The sequence below is a fragment of the Stomoxys calcitrans genome, chromosome 3, assembly GCF_963082655.1.
Source record: "Stomoxys calcitrans chromosome 3, idStoCalc2.1, whole genome shotgun sequence".
Classification (NCBI taxonomy): Eukaryota; Metazoa; Arthropoda; class Insecta; order Diptera; family Muscidae; genus Stomoxys; species Stomoxys calcitrans.
This window is the reverse complement of record NC_081554.1, coordinates 164980560-164987277: the sequence shown is the minus strand read 5'-3', so window position 1 is coordinate 164987277 and position 6718 is coordinate 164980560.

The window sequence follows — 6718 nt, the reverse complement described above, 5'->3', positions numbered from 1 at the left end:
CCCAAGCCCCAAAACACCCCTAAATCGGGCATATTTACCGACCAGGGCAATATGGGACTCAAATGAAAGGTATTTGCGAGTAGAATACGAATCTGATATCCAAATGTGGGACCACGTTTGTGGGGGTCCACCCCTTCCCCAAAATTCCCCCCCCAAACAGTACTTATTTACTGACCATGGGAATATGGGGCTTAAATAAAAGGTATTTGAATGTAGAATACGAATCTGATATCCAAATATGGGACCAAGTGTTTGGGGGACCGCCTCTCCCCAAAAACATCCCCCAACGGGGACAAATTTGCGACCATAGCAATATGGGGCTCAAATGAGAGGTTTTTGGGAGTAAAGCCCCCTAACTAGGAACTAGGAAGTATTTGCTGACTATTGCAATATGAGGCTCCAATATGGAGGTTTTTAGAGTAGAATACGAAACCTATATATATTTTCAAGGCCAACTCACTGAGTGGCCGCCCATTCCTCAAAACACCCCCCAAGCCGGTCATGTTTGCCGACTATGGAAATATGGGGCTCAAATTAAAGATATGTGGGAGTAGACCACGTATCTGATATCAACATTTGGGGCCAACTGGCTAGCGGATGTCCCGCTAGACCCCCAACCCTCCAATAGGACGTATTTGCTCACCAAGACAATTTGGGTCTTAAAGAGAGTGGAAGTAAACATTCATAATTTTTAGGTCCAATACCCCAAACCGGACATATTTGCTCACTTTTGCAATAAGGGGTTTAAATGAGATTAGAAAACGAATTTAATACCCAATTTTGAGGGCAATGGCAACATGGGGTCAAAATAAATGATATATATACACATACATATGTATATATATATATATATATATATATATATATATATATATATATATATATATATATATATATATATATATATATATACCCATTTTCGGGACCAATTTTCTGGGGGTCTACCCCTTTCCCAAAATACCTCACAAATAGCAATTTTTTACTGACCATCGCAATATGGGGCTCAAATAAAGGTATTTGGAAGTAGAATACGAATTTGATATCCAAATTTAGGGCCATGTATTTAGGGCATCACCGCTTTCCCAAAACACCCGCAAAGGGAAAAAAAAATTTCGACCATGACAATATGTGGCTCAAATTAAAGTTATTTGAGATTAGAAAAGAATTTTATAACATATTTTGGGGATATGTGTTTGGGGTACGCCTTATCCTGTAAACTCCTCTTCAGCAAATGGCAATATGGAGTTTAAATAAATGGTACTTGAGACAAGAGCACGATGCTGATATTTTTTCAGGGCCAAGTATCTGGGGGACCACCTCTCCCCCGAAAACACCACTAACTCCGACATCATGAGAATATCGGGCTGAAATAAAGTATTTTAAGAATGGATCGGATAAATTCGTTATCCGATAAAGATCATATGGGATAAAGGCACTTAAATTGTTAAACTGTTAGTCAAGCGATGTACTATTTTCGTAGCATGGTATTTCACTAAAAGTTCTTTAATTGCCGAAAATAAATATTCCAAGGAAACTTTTGTTCCATATAAAGTAAAAGAAGGCGCAGTGGAGCGGGCCCGGGTCAGCTAGTACTATATATAGATATAGCTGTCATATAGACCGATCTGATGATTTAGGGTCTTAAGCGCATGAAAACTTTATTTATTACCCGATTTCGCTGAAATACGATTTAGTGAGTTGTTTTTAAGCATCCCGCCATATGACCCACATATAGTTAAGGTCGGAAGATATTTAGATATAGCTGCCATGTACACCGATCTGCGGTTAAGGGTCTGAAACCCGTAAAAGCTTCATTTATTACCCGATTTCGTTGAAATTGAAAATAGTGAATTGCCTTTCAACATCCAACTTAAATATCATCCAGATTAGACTATATAGATATAAATGCCATATAGACCGATCTTCCCATTTAGGGCCTTAGTCCCATAAAAAGCGGAAATATTGCTTGATTTCGCTGAAACTGTTACTTGTAACGGGTGATTTTTTAAGAGCTATAGAAATGTTTTCGAAAAAAAAAACATAAAATTCAGAAAAATGCATAAAATCTTTTTTTGAATCGATAGTACGGTCCATACAATTTAATGTTTGAAGATTATTTCAGGCAAATGTTAACGGTGACTGCGTCTCAAATGGTCCATCCGCTTAGTCCAATTTTGGCATATTCTTTCCAACATTTCGTCCGGTATATCACGAATAACTGCTTTAATGTTGTCTTCCAGTGCGTCAATTGAAGCGGGCTTATCTGTATAGACATGAGCTTTGACATAGCCCCACAAAAAAAATAATCTAAAGGCGTTAAATCGCACGATTTAACGCCAAAGTTCCGCCGTGTCGTGCCGTGCCGTGTTTATATATCCACCACCATAGGATGGGGGTATGCTAATCTAGTCATTGATCGTCTCGACGTTCTGAGTCGATATATCCATGTCCGTCGGTCTGTCAAAATCACGATAGCGGTTAAACGCGTAAAGCTAGCCGCTTGACATTTGGCACAGATAGCTCCCATATAAACTAATCTCCCGATCTGACTTTTTGAGCCCCTGTAAGTCGCAATTTTTGTCTGATTCAGCTAAAATTTTGCGAAAAATGTTTTGCTATGACTTCCATGATCTGTGCCAAGAACAGTTGAAATCGGTTTATAACCTGATGAAGCTCCCATATGAACCGATCTCCCAATTTGACTTCTTGAGCCCCTGGAGGCCGCAATTTTTGTTTAGATTCAGCAAAAAATTTTGGACAAAGTGGTATTTTATGAAGTACGGTCCAAATCGGTTTATAGCTGCTCCAATATAAACCTTTATATATATTTGACTTCTTGAGCCCCTGGAAGCCGCAATTTTTGTCAGATTCCAAATCATATAAACCGGTCTTTCGATTTGACTTCTTGAGTCCTTACAATCCGCAATTATTGTCGGATTTGGCTGAAATTTTGCATATAGCTCCCACGTAAGCCCGGTCTCTCGATCATCCTTTAAGGATCATATAATCCGACTCCGAGAGCGATGACTTCTTTTGACCCACTCATAACGTTGCCATATTGCTCTGTCAACGTAGGCAGTAGGACTGTGTTCCCTGTATTGTCCTTAAGCTAGAGCTCGATCGCACATGCACCCAAACCAAGTATCGCTTACACAGGTGTTGCAGGCGGCAGAACCTGGCCGATGAAAACTCCACCGGGTTGATTTGGTACACAGAACCCGCTGCAACTTAATCGGTCTAGGTTTTCAACGACATTCAGTTCTATGATTTGTGGCATAAATAGATCACAGATGCCGCACCCAAGATATATTCATGAAGATAGCATTTCAAAATTTGATCTCTTTAAGCTTTTAACAGTGCTGATAAAATTTAAATTAATTTAGAAAACAAATATGAATGCTCGTCTTTAACCCAAGAAGCCCCATTCTTCTAACAATTCACTTTTTCATATTCACCGCATTTTTATTGAAAAGCAAACAAATCTCCTACTGAAGCAAATTGGGCCAAAGCCTAACAAAAATTCGTTTATTTTAGACGCTACTCTTTCACAAGAAATTTTAGCACATTAACTTACATGCCACAAGTAAAAAGAAATGAGCCGACGACTTTTTTACAAAGCACGCCTATACGAAATTAAATCAGTTCTACAAATAAAACTCCATCATGTGTTAATTTAGCTTAGCTTCATGCGAGAGATGACCCCTTTGCCCCTTTGGCGCATCTCATCGTTTTACAACTACCGCCAACATTCAACAAGTTTCGTGAAGATAAGTTCCAGTCTGTTGTTGGCGGATGGATGAAAAAGAATCCGAATCAGTGAAAACAAGGGCGTCTTTTTAATGAATTAACAAATGAAGTAAATTGTTTGCACACACCAAAATGGGAGCAATAGAAGGCAAACCGAACGACGAACCATTCCACCTACCATAGATCAAAAAAAAAGTAAGGGGAGCCAGTAATATGACTGGTCGCAACTATAGAAAGGGAAACCAAAACAAACATCTATAGAATTTTAGATATTCCGCTGCTGGAATTTGTAAACAAGGAGGTTTAATGGCGTCCCAAATCTAAATATAGCCTCCACCAAGGATCGCAGGTGACAAGTTCCTTGAATGACTTTCTGCTGGGCCGAACTTTGGATACCCATCACCTCGGGTATGTATGTAAACCACCTTTCGTCATAATCCGGTGAAAAATGCATGATTTAGGCCCCCACAGCAGCTATATCGAATATGGTCCCGATTTGGACCAAATTCGACACTGATATTGATAATTTCAAGTCATTGTTCAATTTTGTAGACCAAAATATCGGTCTTTTGGGTAGCCATATCCATATATAGACCGATCTGAATCATATTCGACACGGATGTCGAAACGCCTAACATAAGTTACTGTGTCTGCGTCAGATTATATTATGGAGCCAAGTCTTTAAATCGAGATGTACGTCCATATGACAGCTATATCCAAATCTGAACCGATCAGGGCCAAATTAAAGGTGGAACGTCATAGGTCCTAACACAACTGACTGTCTCACATTTCGGCGAAATCGCACAATAAATGCGCCTTATATATGCTCAAAATCTTAAAACGGGATATCGGTCTATATGGCAGCTATATCAAAATCTGTACCGATTTAGTCAAAATTGCAAAAAAGATGTCGAAGGGCATAACCCAACACATTGTCTCAAATTTCGGCTAAATCGGACAATAAATGCGCCTTTTATGCGCCCAAAATCTTAATTCGAGAGATCGGTCTATATGGCAGCTATATCAAATTCTGGACCGATTTAGTCAAAATTGCAGAAAGATGTCGAAGGACCTAACGCAACACACTGTCACAAATTTCGGCGAAATCGGACAATAAATGCACCTTCTATGGGCCCAAGTCCTTAAATCGGGAGATCGGTCTATATGACAGCTATATCCAAATTTGGACCGATCTGGGTCAAACAACAGAACGATGTCGAGGCCGCTAAGACAACTCCTTGTTCCAAATTTCGGCGAAATCCAACAATAAATACGCCTTTTATAGGCCCAAGACCTTGAATCGAGGGATCGGTCTATATGGCAGCTATATACAAATCAGGACCGATCTGACCCATAATATAACCCACTGTTCCAAAATTTTGGCAAAATCGGACCATAAAAACACCTTTTATGGGCCCAAAATCTTAATTCGAGAGATCGGTCTATATGGCAGCTATGTCCAAATTTGGACCGATCTGGGCCAAACAGCAGAACGATGTCGAGGGCGCTAAGACAACTCCTTGTTCCAAATTTCGGCGAAATCCACCAATAAATACGCCTTTTATAGGCCCAAGACCTTGAATTGAGGGATCGGTCTATGTGGCAGCTATATCCAAATCAGGACCGATATGACGCATAATATAAGCCACTGTTCCAAATTTTGGCAAAATCGGATAATAAATGCGCCTTTTATGGGCCCAAAATCTTAAATCGACAGATCGGTCTATATGGCAGCTATATACAACTCTGAACCGATTTGGGCCAAATTGAAGAAGGATGTCGACTGGCCTAACTAAACTCCAGCAAAATTGGATAATAAATATGGCTTTTATGGGCCTAAGACCCTAAATCGGCGGATCTGTCTATATGGGGGCAATATCAAGATATAGTCCGATATAGAACATTTGGAACTTAACCTGCTTATGGGCAAAAATGAATCTGTGCAAAGTTTCAGCTTAAAAATTCCTAGTTTTAAAGACTGTGAATTCAACAGACAGACGCACGGACGGGCAGACGGACGGACATTGCTAGATCGTCTTTAATTTTGTACGCTGATCAAGAATATATATTCTTTATATGTTCGGAAATGGATATTTCGATGTGTTGCAAACGGAATGACAAAATGAATATACCCCCATCCTATGGTGGGGGGTATATTCAATGACAAAAATCAAATATCGATAGTGCCATTGATATTTTGGCAGCTCTGATGTCATTGCCCAGCTTTCGGAGGTAACATACACAGGAACATAGGTGGGGGACACAATGCTAGCCATAAACCAACTTAGGGGCGTGGTATGAAAAACAATCAGGGATTTTTAAGTATCATTGAATTCATGACTTAGATTTTTTTTTCGAGTTTATTTTTTTTAGTATTTACAGCGCACAACGAGCCTTTAATTAGCACTACAATCCGTTTTAGCGGCATGGGGCGCATTAATACCCGGAGCGGGTCTTTTCAACCTAACATAATCTAACCAATGGGCGCGCCTATCAATATTTTGAGGTGTTATATACGGAATCCCTAGATTTGTATTGCCTCTATCCTATTATGGTGGGTATAACAATAATTCGCTTAAAAGAGAATACCCATTTTTTATAACTCATAGATATATCGCAAAATCCGGACTCTATTAATGTCCGGTGCATTCTTTAGGAATTAAATCATTGGGCTGAATCATTGAAACAAGTCCTCAAATTTTGAACGATCGTTATGAACAGCAAGAAATGTTCTTGGCATATAGGCGAAGGCATAGACTTTTTAACAATCTATAATGCCAAATGTCTGTAAATGCAAATTTTCCCATGAAAATTCCATCAAGGAACAGGGGCAAAATTTTCACATATCAATGATTGCAGAAAGCTCAATCGGGCCTCCTTTTTATCGCAGTGCGACACCTCTTTGGAGAGAAGTTTTTACATGGCATAGTACCTCGCAAATGTCGCCAGGATTAGGAGGGGAAAACCACCG